This window comes from Macaca nemestrina, chromosome 2 (genome assembly GCF_043159975.1).
Source record: "Macaca nemestrina isolate mMacNem1 chromosome 2, mMacNem.hap1, whole genome shotgun sequence".
Lineage (NCBI taxonomy): Eukaryota > Metazoa > Chordata > Mammalia > Primates > Cercopithecidae > Macaca > Macaca nemestrina.
In genome coordinates, this window is record NC_092126.1 from 186,493,339 (window position 1) to 186,516,314 (window position 22,976).

The window sequence follows — 22,976 nt, forward strand, 5'->3', positions numbered from 1 at the left end:
AACTCATTAAACTAAAGAGCTTCTGCACAGCAAAAGAAACTACCATCAGAGTGAACAGGCAACCTACAGAATGGGAGAAAATTTTTGCAATCTACTCATCTGACAAAGGGCTAATATCCAGAACCTACAAAGAACTCAAACAAATTTACAAGAAAAAAACAAACAACCCCATCAAAAAGTGGGCAAAGGATATGAACAGACATTTCTCAAAAGAAGACATTCATACAGCCAACAGACTCATGACAAAATGCTCATCATCACTGGCCATCAGAGAAATGCAAATCAAAACCACAATGAGATACCATCTCACACCAGTTAGAATGGCGATCATTAAAAAGTCAGGAAACAACAGGTGCTGGAGAGGATGTGGAGAAATAGGAACATTTTTACACTGTTGGTGGGATTGTAAATTAGTTCAACCATTATGGAAAACAGTGTGGCGATTCCTCAAGGATCTAGAACTAGAGGTAGCATATGACCCAGCCATCCCATTACTGGGGATATACCCAAAGGATTATAAATCATGCTGCTATAAAGACACATGCACACGTATGTTTATTGCAGCACTATTCACAATAGCAAAGACTTGGAATCAACTCAAATGTCCATCAGTGACAGACTGGATTAAGAAAATGTGGCACATATACACCATGGAATACTATGCAGCCATCAAAAAGGATGAGTTTGTGTCCTTTGTAGGGACATGGATGCAGCTGGAAACCATCATTCTTAGCAAACTATCACAAGAACACAAAACCAAACACCGCATGTTCTCACTCATAGGTGGGAACTGAACAATGAGATCACTTGGACTCGGGAAGGGGAACATCACACACCGGGGCCTATCATGGGGAGGGGGGAGGGGAGAGGGATTGCACTGGGAGTTATACCTGATGTAAATGACGAGTTGATGGGTGCTGACGAATTGATGGTTGCAGCACAGCAACATGGCACAAGTATACATATGTAACAAACCTGCACGTTATGCACACGTACCCTAGAACTCAAAGTATAATAATAATAATAATAATAATAAAATTATTCTTTGAAGTTTGGCAGAATATTCTGGAAGTATTGCATGCAAAAATATGGCTACCATTTCATTTCTTTTAAAAGAATTTTTACCACTTAAACAATATAATGATAAAGGAAGTTTTCAAACTGCTGTGTGAGGAACCTTAATTGCTCAGAGGTCTCAGAAAAATTCCAAAGGAAGTACAAGAGGACCTCTCCGTCTAACTGATTTATGTATTGCAGTTCCATGAACAATTCAATCTGGAACACAGAAACAGTACTCTGTATGTGTATGTGTGTGTGTGCACATATTCATTTCAGTAGACTGCTTATGCTAATTTGAAAACAACTGGTATAGGCAATATGCTAAAAACAATACCTAAACCTGGGTGACGATAAGCAATCAGGTAAAGGAAAATCCAAAAAGCCATCTGTTCAGACACAACTGAATTCCCGATGTTTTAAAAAATAATTTATTGCTGGATGTGACTTTAAGCAAGGGATACAACCTTCAAAAGAACACATTCACCATACAGAAATTGAAAGAGATTCATTAGATGAACAAACTGCTCACACTGGTGTTTTCATGGACAATAAAAAAATTATATATTAAGTCTATAACACTGAAAACATTGAGGCTGTGATAATGTACAGCCATGGCACTGATAATTGCAGACTGTAAAACTCTCCTCAAGGAACAGAAGCAGAATTTAGTTTGCTCAGATCTGTTCACATTAACATCACATTGGAGGTCAGAAAGTACAAAATTCATCACTATGATCAAACTGTTTCTCATAGAAACATGAAACTTTAATCCAAAAATTACTATATTTTCATTTTTATCAGTTAGAATAATTTGATTGTGTCAGTTGAGTAAAGAATGCTCAAATACAATCTTGCCAAGAAAGTTTTTTGTTCCGAAAACTCCCATGTTCCTAAAGTTATATTCCCAATTAGACTGTAGACTTAGAATATATTTTATTATGTGACATAAATAGGCAGATTGTGGTCAGCAATAAGTTTAAAAAATAAATTAAACAGACTACTAAGGTAAACCCCTTCAAATCCAAAGTCTGAGGTTTCGTTGTTGTTGTTGTTGTTTTAGTTCAGAACAATTCTCAGAAAATATTGTTTGATTTCTAAAACCACAACGGCCTGATGTATTCTTTTCTATATCAAGCTTTCATTATTTGACAAAAGATGTATTATAATTTGGGGGGTGATTAGACAGAACAGCATTTTATAGTCTTGAACAATACAGCTTTAATTTGGGGCTCTTATCAAATACAGTATCTACTTGAATCTCAATTTTATTTCCATAGAATGAACATTAATTTGTTCTTTGTCTCTCACTTTAGGAAGTAAGGATTCTTTTTTAAATCTGAGTTGACATTCCTCACCATCTTTTGTTCAGTTATTAGGTTAAGAATATGTGCAATTTTCTATAATGTTCAGCATTCTAATACTCTTATCAGCCAAACACCATCATATAGCTACCACTTTTTATGAGTACAACCAGAATGTTTTAATTTGTTTGTTTGCTCACTAGTGATCTTTAAAGAATTTGTTTTGAATATCTCTACTTGAATTTTCTCAAAGATCCATGATATATGTGGTGATAAATTCAGAGTGTTACCTTATTGCTTACTGGTGCTGACCGACTGACCAGCTTCTCACCTATATCACTAAAATTAGTTTGGAAATTTACCTAGGTTAAATTTTGTCTACATTATTTTCTACAAGATTTTTACAACTTAGAATAATTTGATTAACATCAGTGCATACTTAGAATGCTTTAACTACAATCATTGTGATTAAAAATGCAATTTCAATAAAGTGGTACACACAGTAAAGCTTAAATTGTTATACCCTAAGCCAACTCGTAACAACCTTTCCAAGAGTACCGAGTCTCCAGCAGCCTCCTCATAATACTCATTGCTCAGGATTCCCTGTATTCCTCGGTTGTGGTGCTGGTACACTTCTAAGAACTTCTTAACTTTTCTTCAAAGTTTCTCAGTCTCACCTCCCCTGGATAACTTATATAATAAGGATGACCTCATAATTACGATCAGTCAGTATTCTTTAACTCTTTGAATTTAAATTGGCCAACTCATACTTTAGTATGTTAAATAATGCACATGTACTTTTCCTAAGAAATTACACACACACCCACACAACTTCATAGTTTATGGCGATGGAAAAGCTCTCATAATTTATCTCATCATAACAAACAGTATACATGATTCTTATGACATCATATTCATAGTTAATATAAATTTGTATTCTGCTTCTATTCTTCAATTTTAGTGATAATATTTCATCCACTAGATACGTTTCTAATTTATTCCTTGCATTTACAAACTCCTCATTAAAAAAAAATTTAGCAGGGTAATTTATGAGGTAATAATTATGCACCACACACATCTCTACACCCAAGTTCTAAGAAGTAGACAAGCTCACTAAAAAGATTATGCTAGATATTCTGGAAGGGGAAGAGAGGTTAGGAGAACTTTAGTGGCTACGGAAAAGGAGGAAAAAAGTTAGATACTAAAGGGGTTACAGAAGTAGTGGGGATATAAGCCCTGCTCTGTGGCTCCAACACTGGATGATGGTAAGACATCAAAGGAATTGCTACCTGGAAAACCAAATAAGCTAGCTTCTAGGTACAGTGTACCTCATTCCCTCCAAAGATGGCCTTTCTCAGAGAGTGGTAGGAATATAGCAGATCTCTGAACGCTACAGGCTGGAATGGGGTCCAGTGTGAACTAATAGCAAATGATTTGACAAGTGTCCCTGATTCATAAGTATTAAGTGAGCCTTCAGCAACTTGGCACAATTTGGTGAAGTCAATAATAATAACTCAAGTTAAATTTCTACCTTCTCAGCAAATAGGTAAAAAAATAGATTCAACTGATTTGGAGAAAGGAAAGATATTTTTTGCACAGCTGAATATCTGGACTAAGATTCAAAACTACTAAAATAACCCACTCAGAAAAGAAAGTCTTTTTGCATGTCACTTTATCCTTCTGGATCATTCTACTGACAATTTCATGACAGCAAAACTGGTATGTCAAAGGGTAAGGATATTTTTGATGAACCTGGAGATGCAGTACCAAATTGCTTATCCAAAAGTCTGACCAATTGATCCTGCTACCATCTTCATAGTAGATTTCAATACCAGTATTGTTAATGTTTTGGTTTGTTTTCATTGTATTTTTTAATCCATTGGTTAATAAAAACAGTGCCTTCATATTTTCTCTATTTACTTCAAAATTAAAAAGGTGAAACTATTGTTCTTGTTCTTTAAATGAACTTTGATGAGATATGATTGCTGCAAAATGCAGCCAATTTGATGAAGGCACAATTTAATAAATTTTGATGAAACCACCATGATAACAGAGTTACAAAATATTACTATCACCCCCATGAATTTCTTTGCCTCTTTGCAAATCATCCGTCCCTACATACTCTGCTCCAGTTGACTACTGGTCTGCTTTCTCAGAATAGAACAGTTTACATTTTCTAAATATTTATGTATCATTCAGTATATATTATTTTGTGCTTTGGTATGTGTTTTTTTCTAGCTTTTGTCTTTCAGCATAATTCTTATTGAGAATTAGTATTTCTCTTACATAATTATTTTAGGCCTTTTCCTCATTTAAATTCAAATAAATTTAAAAATGGTCTTTATTAAAATAAATTTATTAAAAACATCATGGGGGATTTAAACTTTTAAAAATTTTATGTAATTTATATGTAATTATATACTAATTTTTACTTTTATAACAATCTTACTAGAAGCTGTAATAAAAATGGAATTTAGAAAATAATTTTTACCAAATTACTCTGTTTATATCTAGATAACTCAGTATTTTAACAAAGAAAATAATATTTACTAACTTTTGTGTCTACATTTAAACAAAATGTGGAGTAGGCTATTCCATGCATATTAGAATTTTGTTATTTTGCAAGAAGTGTTAATGTTAATTCCAATTTTTATATACTTAAATCGACGTTCTAACTTTTGTTTTTATTTTATGAAATTCCAATATTTCATTTACTTCTTATTTATAAATGTTTGAAGCTGTTATATCCAAGGATTAATAGAAAAAGGAAGACATATATTAACTCTGAGGTGAATGTTCATCTTTAAGCAAAAAGGTTTGTTTAGACTTAAAAACATTTAACAGATCAAGAATTAAACAAAAATTATCAAATGACGTAATGTTTATATTTTACTATGATCCTTAATATAAATATTTTTAATGAGTTGCATTAATGAGAAATCATATTTCACTTATACCATTTTTAATTACAGCATCTTTTTTTAGGATCTTATAAATAGCATGTGAATAATGATTTTCCAGCTTTAATAAACTGGAAAATCATCACCATTAGTTTTTAAACTCTTTTAGAAATAATCTTTGATTGTGAGGATCATTGTACTTGTTCCTCAAAAATCAATTTTGCATTTTTTTCCTTGGAAAGAGAAAGAGAAAGGATATTCCACAGCTGACCACTATAGCAGATAATGTTTCTGAATGTTTTAAGTATCACAACTATAACTTCCCATTTTGATACCCAGAGTGATCATACCACCTATTAAAGAAGACGAAAGAAAGGAAGACACTTTTATTGAGCTCCTATTATTACCAGTTCACTATATTCAATATTTAATCTATATTGTCTCACTTAATCCTCCCCAAACAGTTGTAAAGCAGAAATATTATCTTCATCTTGCAAATGGGGAAACTGTTATTTAAAGTGGTTAAATAAATTCTACAAATTCACCAGGGAAATTAAAGCAGCAATTTAGTTCTGCCCTCTATATAGCTAGTTACTAAATCAGTCTTTGGGTTTCTCCTCTCTATATAAACAAAACCAGTTTCTTCAGTCAATTCTAGATGGTCCAATCAAGTATTGTTAATCCTACCCTCCATATGCTTTTATTTTCCACTTGTGGAATTTCAAAATAAAACATCAAAATTCTTAAATGATGCCAAAGTTGTTTAAAATGCCAGACAGTAACAAAAGAATATTTGGCCATTGACAGTTTTAAAGGGAATTCTAGACACACAATCCCACCTTGGGGACCAGGATACGGGAATTAAGAGTAAGTCTGAAAGAAGAAAATCTGTGTCCCGATTGCATATCATTCTTGATTAAAAGCTATTAGAAACAGAAACAGGTCATCAATAAGATAATTGACTCCAACCACCTAATAGTAGTTATGGCCACAAAGGGATGTTAATAAAAATAGACATTTTTTTTTTTAAAGGGAGTATGCCTCTGGGAAAGAAACTATTTCCTCACAGTTACAAAAGGAGCTGAGACCATTATAAAGCATTAGAAGTTTGAGTTCGGGACATTAAACAAATTAAACAAGCAACTAGATTCACTTATTTTCAGACAGAGACTTCATTAACCTGTTAATGTTTATTCATGCCAATTCTTGGCAGACTAAAAATAGCTAAAATTCTACTGAGACTAGTATTCTTCAAGAAGAATCAACACAATCTATCGGAAAAAGTCGATTTTGTTTCCTTTTTTCCCTTGGAGGTATTTCTTTCCTCGGAGGTGGTTTATCTTCCAGTGGCTACTCTTTTTTAACATTTTAATTTTAGGGTTACAGCTGCAGTTTTATTACAAAGGTAAACTTATGTCATGGGGGTTTGTTGTACAGATTATTTCATCACCCAGGTATTAAGCCTAGTACCCATTACTTGTGTTTCCTGATCCTCTCCCTCCTCTAACCCTCCACCCTCTGACAGGCCCCAGTGTGTGTTGTTCCCCTGTGTCTATGTGTTCTCAAAATTTAGCTCTCACTTACAAGTAGGAACATGTGGTATTTAGTTTTCTGTTCCTGTGTTAGTTTGCTAAGGATAATGGCCTCCAGCTCCATCCAAATCCTTGCAAAGACCATAACTGCATTCCTTTTTATGGCTACTTAGTATTCTGTGGTGTACATGTACCACATTTTCTTTATCCAGTCTATCACTGACGGGCATTTAGATTGATTCCATGTCTTTGCTATTGTGAACAGTGCTGCAATGAACATACACATTCATGTGACTTTATAATAGAATGATTTACATTCCTTTGTGTATATAGCCAGTAATGGGATTACTGAGTTGAATGGTATTTCTGTCTTTAGGTCTTTGAAGAATCACCACACTGTCTTCCACAATGGTTGAACTAATTTACACTCCCACCAGCAGTGTATAAGATTTCCTTTTTCTCCACAACCTTGCTAGCATCTGTTATTTTCGACTTTTTAATAGTAGCCATTCTGATTGGTGTTAGGTGGTATCTCCTTCTGATTTGCATTTCTCTAATTACTGGTAACGTTGATTTTTTTTTCATGTGAGTATTGGCCACATGTATGTCTTCTTTTGAAAAGTGTCTATTCATGTCCTTTGCCTACTTTTTTACGGGGTTGTTTTCTTGTAAATTTCTTTAAGTTATTTACAGATGCTGGATATTAGACTTACAGCCAAGTCACAGACATTTGCCACTCACAACTGCCACACACAAAAAAGATGAAAATACTTAGGAATACAGCTAAGTAGAGAGGTGAAAGATTTCTACAAGGAGAACTACAAACCACTGCTCAAAGAAATCAGAGATGACACAAACATTCAATGCTCATGGATAGGAGGAATCAATTGATAAAATGGCCATATTGCCCAAAGCAATTTATAGATTCAATGCTATTCCCATTAAACTATCATTAACATTCTTCACAGAACTAGAAAAAATGATTCTAAAATTCATATGGAACCAAAAAAAGAGCCTGATTGGCCAAGGCAATCGGAAGCAAAAAGAACAAAGCTAGGGGCATCACACTATCCTACTTCAAACTATACTACAGTGCTCCAGTAACCAAAACAGCATGGTACTGGTTAAAAAACAAAAACAAAAACAAAAAAAAAAAACAGAAACAAAAAACAAAAACAAAAACAAAACAGACACATAGACCAATGGGACAAAATAGAGAACTCATTCATAAAACCACACACTTACAACTATCTGAACTTCAACAAACCTGATAAAAACAAGAAAAGCAACAAGGCAAGGATTTCCTATTCAATAAATGGTGCTGGGAGAACTGGCTAGCCATAGGCAGAAGACTGAAACTGGACCCCTACCTTACACCACATACAAAAATTAACTCAAGATGGATTAAAGATTTAAAAGTAGGTCAGGTGCGGTAGCTCAGACCTGTAATCCCAGCACTTTGGGAGGCTGAGGCGGGAAGATCACGAGGTCAGGGAGATCGAGATCATTCTGGCCAACATGGTGAAACCCCATCTCTACTAAAAATACAAAGATTAGCTGGATGTGGTGGTGCACACCTGTAGTCCCAGCTACTCTGGAGGATGAGGCAGAAAAATTGCTTGAACCCGGGAGGCGGAGGTTACAGTGAGTGGAGATATGGCACTGCACTCCAGCCTGGTGAAAGAGCGAGACTCCTACACACACAAAAAAGACTTAAATGTAAAACTCCAAACCATAAATACCATTCAGGATATAGGCATGGGCAAATTTTCATGAAGACATTGAAAGCAATTGCAACAAAAGCAAAAATTGAGATATAATTAATTTAAAGGGGTTCTGCACAAAAAAAGAAACTGTTAACAGAATGCACAGACAACCTACAGAATGGGAGAAAATTTTACTAACTATGCATCTGGAAAAAGACTAACATAAAATTTTTCTACCCAAAGTACTAATATCAGAGACTTTTTAAAATCAGCTCTTTCATTAATCCAACTCATTCTCTCTCTCTCCCTTTCTCTTCCTTTCTCTTTCCTAATAGTTTAAAATTACTTTTTATTAAAAAAATTTTGAAATGTTGCATCATAATGATGAGTGCTTACAAAGTGAGAGGTGCTATACTAAATCCTCTATGTACATTATCTCATTTAATCCTCACAAAAATCTTATGACATAGGTATTGCTTTCTCTCCTATATTGTAGTGGTTGAACAGCTTGCTCTGTGAGTGGCAAAACTGAGCTTAGAACTCAGTCAATCTGAAATCCAGAGCCTGCATGCCCCATCAATAAATTACATTGCCCCCTCTTTAAATTACATATACAGAGGCAGCATTTCCAATTAAGTCATAACTAACTTCTTACATGGGTTTATTATGATACAAAAGCTATTTTAATTTTTCAGGATTTTGGAAACCAGATAGTTTGTCACTAAATGGTAGTTTGTTTTTGTTTTGTTTTCCCATATTTTTTCAAATAATAAAATAAGAATCGAGAGTCACTTTAAATAATCTAACACTGAAATGGGAAGAAAAAATATGCAGGAAGTAATAAGAGAACAGCTTTGCAAATGTTAACTCTTTGCAGGAAGAAACTGTGACCAATATGTTCAATGCAATATCTTTAAATACAACACTTGGCTCATAGAAAATGTGAGTTAAATAAAACATGCAAACATGATTCTTGATTTCTTGATTTTGAAAATTGGGACATTTTCTTCTATGCTTTAGATTCTAAGTTTTAGCTGCTTGAAGAATAAAGTAAACAACAAATATCTCTGGTTCCTTTCATGCTTTATTCAAATTCTTCATGTTTGGGAATCTAAAGTGTTTAACTCTCTTTAGAATTTCTTACAGATCAATTAGATATAAAATGTCAGGTGTGTGCATTAATTATAAAGCTAAAAATTTACTTATTCATTACACCAGTGAGAGTCATAAAATGGCACGTTCTTTATATGAAATCACAGCAAGCTACAATAAAGACATATTAATCATACCTTACCACCTCTTCCCATGACTGAGATCAGTGTATTATTTGGGCATTATTGGTTTCAAATAAAAGTAAAAATTTAAACATATGAGAAATATTTATGTATTTTGCCATTTGAAAAAAAGATATAGTTGAGAAGTAAGACTATATTCCATTTACGCTCTACTCTTATACTAGGTCTCAATAGAGTAAGAACAGCAGATGAGAACATAGGGTATATTTACTTTTATTAGGACTTTAATGTGCAAGTTATTGTTCTAAAAGAATGAGAAATGAACTGACCACCAGATCATCTCATAACAATTCCTCTAAGTAAAAGGAAAAAAAAATACAGAAACAGAAACGGAGATTGTGAACTCTGAGGAATAAACCTTGACATTTTACTTTCCTGTGTAATGTACTTAAATGCAAAATATTGCTTCCATTAAAATGCATAAAAATCAATTTCAGAGTGTGAAGTGTAAATGTTGCAGCAGATTCATTCTGCTAATCTTTCAGATGATTCTTTACTCAGGGTGATATTTGCCTTTATGTATAATTGAATTTTATAACTCCTCAGCAGAGAAAATGAGTTATTTCCTTATTGGAGGATTTTAATCTAAATGAATATAAATCAGAAATAGTTTTAAAAGAAACATTGTAAAATAGTAAAAAAAAAAAAAAAAAAAAACTAACATTTTACTTCTAAAGGTCATACACTATAAAGTTGAAAATGTATTTTCCCTGATAATAGATATTAGTCTTGTTTGCTAATATTATATCTAACATATCACTAAGTAAATATATATAGTAGCAAAATAAGAGCATGAAAAAAATTTAGAAGGCAAATTATAAAGATAAAAATGAATAAGAATAAAGTATTTGAAATTGAAATAATATTCTGGTTAGGGACAATCTCTCATGAGAAATAATTTCAAATTTGAAAAAGAGATGTAAAGACAAAACAAAGGGCCAAGAGTGGTGGCTCACACCTGTAATCCCAGTACTTTGGGAGGCCAAAGCAGGCGGATGACAAGGTCAGGAGATTGAGACCATCCTGGCTAACTCAGTGAAACCCTGTCTCTACTAAAAATATAAAAAAATTAGCCAGGCATGGTGGCACGCACCTGTAGTCCTAGCTACCCAGGAGACTGAGGCAGGAGAAATGCTTGTAACCAGGAGGCAGAGCTTTCAGTGAGCCAAGATAGCGCCACTGCACTCCAGCCTGGGCGACAGGGTGAGACTCCATCTCGAAAAAAAACAACAACAAAAAAAGACAAAACGAAATTATAATGTAAATTAAAACACTTTAAATTATTCCATATAAAAACATTTTTAAATATTCAAAATAATTAGAAAATAAAACACTGTGAAAAGTATAAAACACTTCACTCTTACAACACAATTTAATCTCACAACACTTGAGACTATGAATGACCAACTACCAGTAAAATAAAAAGAGAAAAGAGAAAAGGTAAATCTTGTTTTCATATAAAATCTCCATTTTAGTTGAGATAGTTACCATATTGCTTATTAGGCTGCAAAATGCGACAAAACTGAATGTCGAATGGGAATTTTCCCATAGCCTAACAATTTTAATAAAAGTCCAAGTTGAATTTAATTATTTCTAGAAATCTAAACTCCTAATTCCCAAAGTTTAACAACTGGGGCCGTCTAACTTAAGGACTATTTTACTGGGATTTGCCAGTTTCAATGGCCCCAGGCAACACAGTAAATTGAGCAACAAGAGAAAATGGCCTTTGGAGTAATGTGAAGTGAGGATTGGTCAAAAGAATCCCTCGTAAATTTGGGCTTGCCTAAAATGTACCCTTCATTTATTAAATCAAATCTATTCTCTCTTCTAAACAGTTAGTGAGGCATTGGATCCACAGATACTTTATTGTTGCCCAGGCATGAAAGCAATGACCACCAGAGAGATGGAGGTGCTAAGAGAAGGAACTCTGGTAAGTAACTTGTTCTCCTATTTGACGAAGCAAGGATATGAAGTACTCTTAGACATCATGGATGCAAATAATGCCGCTGTGCTCAAGGTGGCCTGCTAATACTCATTCAGGCAGAAAACAAAGAAAAGGTATGCTAGGATCAGCCTTTGTTGGATTTTAATGAAGAATAAAGTGATTAAATAAGTGGATTTGAATCTTGACCAGCTTCTTCAGTGACACAAGAAGTAGAAACCTCTCAGGTAATTCTCAAAAGAAAGTACATGGAGACCATTCAGAAGTACAGGTATTAGGAGCCCAATCACGCAGAGGACATCTGGAGTAAGTGTCAGCCTGAGAAGAAACAACAACCAAGGAAAAAAGACGGCAATCTGATTGAGTCAAGTAAGAAGATATTTACCCGCTCTTGTCACATCACAGATGGAGCTGGCATCTAGAAGTGGGAGTGAAAAGAGATGTCGTGAAGCCCACCCACAACCTAGTACTCTTAAAGCTATAAGAGCTGTCATCACAGATGGGAAATGTAGAAAAACCTTTGAGTATAATTTGAGATTGGCATTTTAAAATGAATAATGAAATAAACTAATAGCTCAAGTAACTGAAAGGTTATAGCATCTGTCCAAGAAATAGTCAAGGAAGATGCTACTTAGCGAGAAAAAGGGGAGAAGTTTCATTTTAATATAGCTGGGGAGATTACTGGAAAAAAATATGATAACCTATTTAAATAATGACATGTTGTAACTCCCCAGAACACCAATTGCTATATACAGTGGTATACTTAATATAAGAATACTGTGTTCTGTTTTTTAGGATAACACCATGGATCATAAAGCTCAGGTGTCTACCTTTGAGAAATGACACATTCAGAAATAGTTATGCCCATAAACCAGTATTAGAAGAAAATATTTATTCAACAAATGTTTTCTCAATGCTTTATCATATGTGCCAAGCACAATTCTGGTTGTATATAGTAATTTCAGTGATGAGTGAACAGGGTCAGGCATGCCTGTAGAGTTACAATACACTGTGATTAAACAATAGTTGAGGGAGAACTCTCTGAGGAAATGATATTAGAAATAACACCTGAGTAATGAAAAGGCATTTACTATGTGATGATATTAGAAATAACACCTGAGTAATGAAAAGGCATTGACTATGTGATGAGCGGGAAGGGATAAGGCAAGGTAATACAGACTAAACTGTGTCCCCAAAATGCACGGGTTGAAACTCTAACCCCCAGTGTGATATATTTCAAGATAGGGCTTTTATAAAGGTTATTAACATTGAAAACAGTTATAAGGCTCAGGCCTGAAACCAATAGGATTGTTGTCCTGATGAGAAGAAGAGACATGACAAGTGCACAAGCACAAAGGAAAAACCATGTGATGAAACAGCAAGAATGTGGCCTTCTGCAAGTAAGGAAGAGCATCCTCACCAGAAACTAACCCTGCCATAACCCTGATCTTCGACTTCCCACCTCCAGAAATGTGAAAAAGTAAATTTGTGGCATTCTGCTAGGGCAGCCCTAGAAGACTCATACAGAAGGGGAGATACTTAAGACAGAGGAAGCAACAAATGCAAAGACCCTAAAGGAAGAAATTTCGAGAGTTCTAAACAATGAGTGATGTGAGTAACAGTGTAGTCACAGGAAGTGAGGCCAATGTTGGAGATGAAGGTGTAGCGGTAGGCAAAGGCTAGACCCTGGAAGGAGAAGAGGTCATCCTGAGCCACGACCCTGAGTTTGGATATTAGTTTAAAGATAAAATGAAGCAAAAGAAAAAGAAATGACCAGCTGCTCCTTGGAAAATGAATAATTAGGGCACAAATGTGGACTCGTTAGGCTATACAGTCCAAGTTTGGCCTATGAAATTAATAGTGATCAAGCGGACGGAACAGATTTTCAGTATATTTAAACTTGTTGATGAATTATGAGAAAGTAGTGTCACTTACCTGTTTGGCCACTCTGGCTGCAAGTCTTTTCATTCTAAGAGTAATATAGGAGCCACAATATTTAGATATCTATGCTGAATGTTTTTAATAAGTAGTAATTTATTAAAATGAAGAAAACACTTCATCAACAATGATTTAACCCATTTATGCCAGATGTTGCCTTTTTTAAAAAATTAAACCCTAGCAATGACTTTGAGCAGTAGGATATAAATAACTCCCACAAGCTTAGCATTCCAATAATGGATCACTAGGCATAGTAAATGGGTTGAGAACAGACTCTTAAGGGGAATATATGAAAATTATACAAAAACAATTAAAAAAAATAAACCTAAAGGTGGGTCTATATTTTGAGATCTCCTTCAGCAAGTAAATTTTTATCCAAATGGCCAGGAGAAGTTATTGTACTGGACCAGCAGGAATCTCTTCCTATGAAACTTTTTTTGATTAACTCACAGAGACTGTGCTCTAGTCTGGATAATAGCATTTATCACATCATGACCCCTATTGCTGACCATAAAACTACAATTCTTAGTGTTCTATTACTGTTAGCATTGCTATAGCTCTGTCTCTCCATCTTGCATTTTCTTGACTCTTCATCTATGCTCCAACAGACTTAGGTAATCTGCAGGTCCATTTCAGTATTTTGTAAACTGGACTGCCCTAGAAATACTATTTTTCTTACTTGTCCAGAGCTACATGACATGTTATCCTATTATTTCGCTACAGTGACCTGATCTATGAAATTTCTGCATGCATTATTCATCTTATTGTCAGTGAATCAACATAATTTTCATCTCTATCATTTATTCTGGGGATTCGCTGAGGTCATCTAATCTAGCCTGCACATGGCAGGAAACTGCTTCGGTCTGTGGATCTTGGCTGGCTTCGATATTCACTGCAGTTGGGGCTCAGTCTGCACCAGAAAACACTAGGAAAGCCTCGTGGTATTGATAGAGGTATAACAGAGCAAGCAAAAACAAGCTAGGCATAGGCTTGAGGCATAGGCTCAGAACTGGCAGACTGCAACTTAGACTCATGTTCCATTGGCCCAAACAAACCTTATTGCTAAGGTCAAAGTCAAGGAATCCGGAAAAGCACTTGTGCTTTAGTGGAAAGAACTTCAAAATTATATGGGAAAAAGCATGAATACAAGGAGAAATGAAAAACTGGGACCAATGATTCAAATGATGACACCTATATACAAATATCACATACTAAACATAATAGATGCAAACTTACAAAGAAAAGCAAAAATATAATAATTATGCATATGGTTTTATATATACATAACACATACATATATACTATGTGTATATACATGTTCTCTAGTTTATTGAAAAGCTGATAAATTAAATCTGTTCTATCAGGACATCTGGCCACAGGGGTATACCAGAGAATAAATATATATGTACTGATGAAACAACTAAAAAAGGAGAAAAACATATAATCCCCAAGAGAAAGGAATAAAATGAAGTCAACCTCAATATGGCTCCAACTTATGCCTAAAGAAAGTGTCCAGGGTACAACACAGTAAGGGGGAAGCAAGGTAGAGACAGACAGTCTTTTTGTGTTGAGAAAACATAGCTGGAGTCACAGCTCCAGCTGTGAACTGAAAGAGTTCACAGGAGATAGATTACTAGAGAGGCAAGTGATGGCAAAAGAAAAAAACTGAATTTGTAGAGGGCCTCCTCAAATACTTGACCAAGTGATGATTAGCACATATATGTGAGAAAATTACCCAAGGCCACAGAAAGAAGCACCCAGAAGATTAGAAAAGTCTTGTATCAACACTAAGAAAAATGATCGGAGCATGAGTAAACTCTGAAAGAACATAAAGCAGTAAAAATGCATGTAAATAAAGACCCCAAAATAAATGGGAGACAGAAAAAGATAGACAAGAAATTCAGAATTCTATCAGGTAAATTTAGCAAGTAGATTGAAGTAATTTAAAAGAATTAAGCAGAAATTTTGGAGCTGAAAAATGTGATGGACATATGAAGAATGCATCAGAGTCTTTCAGTAGCAGACTTGATCAAGCAGAAGAAGGATCAGTGAGCTTGAAGGTAGGCTATTTGAAAATACACAGAGGAGACAAACAAAGAATAAAAAACAGTAAAGCATGCCTACAGGATCTAGAAAATAGCCTCAGAAGAATAAATCTAAGAGTTATTTGCCTTAAAGACGAGGTAGAGAAAAAGACAGGCATACGAGATATACCTAATGTAATTGACGAGTTAGTGGGTGCAGCACACCAACACGACACATGTATACATATGTAACAAACCTGCACGTTGTGCACATGTACCCTAGAACTTAAAGTATAATAATAAAAAGAAAGATTATTCAAAGGGATAACAACAAAGAACATCCGCAACCTAGAAAAATATGTCCATATCCAAATACAATAAGGTTACAGAACACCAAGCAGATTTAACCCAAAGACGACTACCTAAAGGCATTTAATAACTGAACTCCCAAAGATCAAGGACAAAGGATCCTAAAGGCAGCAAGAGAAAAGAAACAACATACAATAGAGCCCAATACATCTAGCAGCATGAGCATTCCCTTCACTAACCTAAATGCTGTCTGAGTAGGTCACTTGCCCCATAAGTCCACTGGCTGTGAGTTCAGTTCAGCCCTAGATTCACCTAGAAGTTTCAGTCATTGGGGCCTAGACTGCCTTTCCCATTTATTTAGGGCCCCCAAGCACTTTAGCATGTGGTGGTGAGACTTGCCAGAACTCAATTTTTTGACTGACGGGATGGACAATTCCCTTCTGGCTGAGGCTGATTTAAATACTCCTTCTGAGGGTTGACATCAGCTGTGTTCAGCCTGGTTTTGCTTTTGGCTACTACAAAGGACTACTGAGGTCAGTGCAATGTCTCACAGTTGCTGCACTGTCCCTCTCCCAGGCACAGAGATTCTCACTCTGAACCACACAGCCACTTCCAGGGAATGGAAGTGGAGTGCCATCAGTAAATCAAGACTAAATCCTACCTTCTTCCAGTGCCTCTTTCAGTGATATGAAATTAAGTCTAGGTACTGTGAATGCTCACCTGATTTTTGGTACTTATGAAGGTGCTTATTTTCGGTAGATAGTAGTCAAATTGGTGACTTGTGGTGGTGGGATGATTGGAGATGGATGTTGGGCCATCTTGCTCTGCCCCTCCATAAATGTTCTTAACAAATTTATTTGTAACAGCCACAAACAAGATACTACCAAAATTTCCATCAGCAAATGAATGGATAAAACAACTAGTAGTATATCCAAACAATGTTCTACTACTCAGCATGAAAAGTAATGAACTACTGATACATCCAGTTACATGAATAATTGGCAAAATAATCACATTGAATTAAAGAACAGGCAAAAGAGTGGATACTGAAGATGCCTCTGACAATTCTAGAAAATGTTCACCAACATATAGAGACAAGTGTATAGAGCCATAGTTATTGGCTGTAGTAAAGGAAAGGAGAGAGGAATTACATAGGTGCATAACAAGAAATTTGGGAGTGATAGATATGCTTATTGTCTTCATTGTGACAATGGGTTCATGGCTCTAGACATATGTTAAAACTCACCAAGTTGCACACTTTAAAGTACAGTTTATTTTATGTCATTATATTTAATAGAGCTATTATAAATAAGTCACATCTTGTCTCTTGATTTTAACTGAATTGTACGCATTTTATTTTAAAGTAAATAAATACTTTATAGTGTAAAAAACTATTTCTTGTTAGAACTTTTATACTTAATTTACTTTGTCTCTGAAATTGGAACATTCACATTATTATAGTTAAATCTAACAGAGTGGGGGGGGGAATTTAAAGTGGAGATTCTGTTGAAAATTTTGAAATTCAGAGAAAAAGCTTTGAATCATTGCCAAAATCCAGATCTTTTTCATTCAAAATCAGAAGTGTTGATTTTATTGTTGGAAGATACATTAATTGTTTAAAGTAATTACCAGAAGCTTGTAGAATTTAACTTCTACATAAATATCTAAATATACAAAGTTTCAAACAAAAAACGTAGCCAACACCTACAGCAAGCTGCTTTAGTAAGACACATATCTTTAACGTTTCATTTGCCACTTTGGGATTTTCTTTTTATATTTTAAGATTAATGAAGCTGTTGGGTTTTTTTTGTTTGTTTGTTTTTTGTTTTTTCAGGAAGAATGAACAATGGAAGAGGTTAGCCAAATAGTGCAAGTAAACAAGGAAAGACAATAAACAAACAGCCTAAGCAATTCTGAAATGGAATGTAAAAGCACTGATTTTCCTTAAATGTTTTCTCGTAATTAAAAAAAGTCACTACCCAGAGATCGTCAGCTATTAGTGAAGTTTTTGTGTCTAATTTTTAAATAAATTATCTGTTTCTGTGAGCCCAGTGAACTTGATAATGGTCTCAGAGGCTGGGAGCCTTGCCAAGTATGTGGGGAACTGCGTCTTCTGGATGAGGAATCATGCTCTCCAGCACTGGCCTCACCAGGAGTGTCCACTCCTCTCCCGATCCCCTTCCATTCTGTTGTATTTGTATTTTAATGTGTCCCTTTTGATTATCATTGTGAGCTCACGGCCTTTCCCAAACATAATTTATTTTAATTAATTATGTATATATATTCTTTTTAACACTAAAATTGGAGATGGGAGTAGTTTTAATGGGTTTTTTCCCTAACAACACTTATTCTTTTATTCTAAAAGCATATTTAGTTTGACATTGAAAAGACAGTCTGGATACAGCCTCATAATTTTCCTGTATTAAGAAATGAAACTGGCTGTAGCCCAAACACTCCTGGATCTTTCTGGAAAAGAAAACACACACACATATGTTTCTGGGGTAAAGTTCCCCTACTGCTTACAGGCCCTACTTAATGACAGAGCTGGACAAAATCATTTTAAGTTGTTACCTTATACTGATTTTACCAATTGAACATCTATTTTCCTTGCTTTTTCTTTCAGTATAAGGTTTCATAAACTAGTAAGATTTTCTTCTACAATACTTTATTGTATAATGTTACTTCTTTTTCCACACAGGCCTTTACTCCTAACTTCAATGTACAATTTTCTATGACAAGGGAGTTAAATTTGATCAAGAGGAGACAATGATTTTGGTGATTATTTTCTTCTGCAATGATAAAACTTGTGTCAATAATTTTCAGTTTAATCTACTTGTCTGTGGAGCATTCATTAAATATACTAAAGGAACCATTTCAATTAGAATTAACACTTTTATCTAGCTTACATATATATAGAAGACAAACCTTGGTATGCTAATCTTCTGGGAAAAGAGGCTGTCACAGCAAAATTAAGACTTTTTTTCATAAAATACCACTACTCCATGGCCATCAGACATCAAATAAATAAACATGCATTGTTATGTTAAGGAAAATTATCTCAAAAAAGAATTTCTGATCCTTTAGGAATTCTTAAATACTTTGATCATCATCCCTTTGAAGTAATATTCATTTAAAGAAACATTCCACGTGCAATGCTGAATTCTTCAATGTTTCATTAGTAGGTACAGAATTATTACATGATATATTTTGCATTCACAGGCAGATCATTAAATTCTGCAAGCATTGCTAATTTATGTTTCAACATCACAGTCCTTTCCTAAGAATGTCAAGTATACATATACAGAAAGAACTTTAATGGAAGAAGAGATGTATTAAGCAATAATTTTCTCCATTTCCTCCAAACAAGTTTTGCATATTTATACCATAACAGAAAGGGAAAAGGGAAGGGGAAGGGGAAGGGGGAAGGGGAAGGGGAAAGAAAAGTGGAGGGGAGAGGAGGGAAGGGAAGGGAAGGGAAGGGAAGGGAAGGGAAGGGAAAGGAAGGGAGAAGGAAGGATGGAGGGAGGGAAGGGAGGAGGTGAAGGGAGGGAATGAAGTAGGTGAAGGGAGAGAGGAAAGAAAAAGGGAGAAATGAAGGAAGTGAGAGAGGGAGAGAGGTAGGGAGGAAGGGAGGGAGGGAGGGAAGGAGGGAGGAAGGAAGGAAATGAAGGGAAGAGAAGGGAAGGGAAGGAGGGAGGGAGGGAGGGAAGGAGGGAGGGAGGAAGGAAGGAAGGGAAAGGAGGGAGTGAGGGAGGAGAGGAGAGGAGGGAGGAAGGGAGGGAGAGAGGGATGAATGAAGGAATGAAGGAGCTCTTCTGCTTGGAGAACAAGACCCCATTTGAATAGTGAAGAGCATGAAGTAGACTGATACTCCTCAAGAAGCAGATAATAATGCCCACAGTAAAATTCTGAAAAATCATTTAAATATGTAATGGTAAATAATTTTTCCAAATTCTTACTTTTGATGAACTAGAATTAATGTGTTGAATATCTATCTTTTTATCTCTCTATCTGTTTATCTTAAAAGACAAGGGGTATAAAATGGGAAAATATAGTGACATTTTACAGGAAAGTTTAATCAAGTATACTGTATAAGAAAGTTCAAATATAAATAAACATAATGATAAAATATTAACCATTCAGCATAAATTAAGTTCTTTAAAGGGCAAAAATAAGACAGATTGGGTGGTGGAGAGGACAGAGAGAGAGAGAAGTACAAAAATAAGGTAATGACAATATACAATAATGATGAGTTTGTAGGAGGCATTACTGAAGACCCATGCCAAAAACAAAAACATGAAACTCCTATGCATAAACATGCTTCATAATTTGAATAAAACTATTATTTTGGTTGAAAACAAAGGTTCTTATCTATACCTTAAGCAGGTAAGATACATTCCTTATTTTAGAAATATCTTCATTAAAAAACTCTTATTCAAGATTATCAATTTTGGGAAAATTTCAAAGAACACCCATTTTAAACATATTTCATAACAAGCTAAGTATACAAAGTATATATATACTTATGGCCTCCATGTGAGTGTACATCCCTTCATATAAGCAACAGCACAATTATAAATAATACTGTGTTCCAAGGACTTGTGTATTGTTTGACAGAGACTGTGATAGTTAATGGCAATTCATGGTTTCGCAGGATGTAGTGGGTACGCAGTAAATATTATACCTCCATAACACCTTAACAAACAGATATCTAGGATTGCTAAAAGTACCATATAATATAGATGTAGTGAGAAAAAATGAGAACCTACTGGAAATTTAGTCTATGGTTCACAGAAAATCCTTTTTTATCATTTCTAAGTAAAATATAATTTAAATTTTATTTATAATTTGATGCTGTGTATACTTTTACACAAAGAATATAAACCACTAACTCACACTTTTTTCAACAAATGCATTTATATAAGACCTCAAACTACAACAATTCTAGAAGAAAACCTAAACAAATACCATTCTGAATACTGGGCTTGAGAAAGAATTTATGACTAAGTCCTCAAAAGCAATTGCAACAAAAACAAAAATTGACAAGTGAGGCATAATTAAACTAAAGAGCTTCTAGACAGCAAAAAGAAATTATCAATAGGGCAAACACACAACCTACAGAATGGGAGAGTATATTTGCAAACTAGGTATCTGAAAAAGGTCTAATATTCAGAATCTGTAAAGAACTAAAACAATTCAACAAGTATAAATAAATAAAGTAGGCAAATATACTAACAGATACTTCTCAAAAGACATATAAGTAGCCAACAAACATATGAAAAATGTTCCACATCACTAATCATGAGAGACATGCAAATCAAAACAATAACGAGATACCATTTGAAATCAGTCAGAAGGGCTATTATTAAAAAGGAAAAAAACAACAGTCCAGTGGTGGCTCATGCCTGTAATCCCAGTATTTGAGAGGCCGACGGGGGCAGATTGCTTAAGCCCAGGAGTTTGAGACAAGCCTGGGCAACACGACAAAACCCAGTTTCTTAAAAAAAAAAGTGTGTGTGTGTGTGTGTGTGTGTGTGTATATATATATAAATTATATATATATTTTAGTTATATATATATATAATATATATATAATTTATATATAATTTATATATATATATTACATAATTAGTTGGGCAGGTGGCACACACTTGTAGTTCCAGTTACCATGGAGGCTGAGATGAGAGGCTCATCTGAGCCCAGAGTTGGGATGTCAAGGCTACTGGGAGCTGTGATCATGCCACTGCACTCCAGCCTGGGTGACAGAATGAGACCCTGTCTCCAAAAAAAAAAAAAAAAAAAAAAAAAACAGATGCTGGGTGAGGCTGCAGAGAAAAGGGGAAACTTATATACTGTTGCGGGAATGTAAATTGGTTCAGCCACTGTGGAAAGCAGTTTGTAGGTTTCTCAAAGAACTTAAAACTACTATTTGATCCAACAATCCCATTACTGGGTAATTTTTTTTTTAAATCAATCACTCTACCAAAAAGACATACACTTGTAAGTTCATCACAGCATTATTCACAGTATCAAACACATTGAATCAACCTAGGTGCCCACCAACTGTGTAGCAGATAAAGAAGATATGGTATATATGTATCATGGAATACTATGCAGCCACAAAAAAGAGAAAGAAATAATGTTCTTTGCTGCAACACAGAGAAAGTCAGCAAGCCATTATCCCAAATAAATTAATGCAGAAACAGAAAACCATACTTATAAATATGTCCTCACTTATAAGTGGGAGTTCAATCTTAGGTACTCATGTATATAAAGATGGCAACAATAGACACTGAAGACTACTGGAGGAAGGAGTGGGGTTGGGGATAAGGGTTGAAAAACTAACTATTGAGTACTATGCTCACTACCTGGGTGATGGGATCATTTATATCACAAACCTTAGTTTCACGTAATATACCCATGAAACAAACCTGTACATGTATCCCTTAAATCTAAAATAAAAGTTGAAAAAGAAATAGAAGTTAAACAAATCACAAATACATTTTTAGTGTCTGTCATCGTAATTAATCAAAATGCAAAATGAGAGAATTAACTAGTATTAAAGAGTCCTTGAGAAATGTCTCCTAATGTAACCAGTATAGCCAGTTTGCTAGCTTCCTCTAAAGATAATCCCTCCCTTGTTTGTTTCTTGATACCCATATATCTAACTACCTGTTTGCTTGAAATGTCCAAAGGCTAATCTTACAACAATCCAGACATGAGGTAGAGATAGCAGTTTCAATTTTCTCCCTTTCAAGATGAAACAGTTGTGCAGTTAATCCCTAACCTGACCCCTACTGAGATGATGCCAACCAGGCCTCTGGATAGTCTGTTACTTAAACTAGCCAGTGGAAAACAAGAAGCAGACCTGCACCATGTACACTCCTGTACAGTTTCCATGCAACCTTCCCCCTGAAAATCCCCTTATGCAGTCTGAGAATTTAAGATGGCTTTTTGAGGCTTGAGTCTG

At 34.9% G+C, this 22,976-nt stretch overlaps 1 protein-coding gene and 1 long non-coding RNA gene across 12 annotated transcripts in view; one reads left to right on the top strand and one right to left on the bottom strand.

Moving 5' to 3' along the window:
- The window catches only part of LOC105477434 (uncharacterized), a 67,940-nt gene extending 49,962 nt beyond the window's left edge, over positions 1 to 17,978 (top strand). For all 3 annotated transcript variants that reach the window (XR_984670.3, XR_984673.3, XR_984669.3), the window contains 2 exons: positions 11,629 to 11,723; positions 17,841 to 17,978. This is a non-coding gene — a long non-coding RNA (uncharacterized lncRNA). The remainder of the gene's footprint in view (positions 1 to 11,628; positions 11,724 to 17,840) is intronic.
- Positions 1 to 22,976, bottom strand: part of LOC105477433 (EPH receptor A6) — a 950,680-nt gene that overhangs the window by 740,367 nt on the left and 187,337 nt on the right. The gene's annotated exons all lie outside the window — the stretch shown is intronic.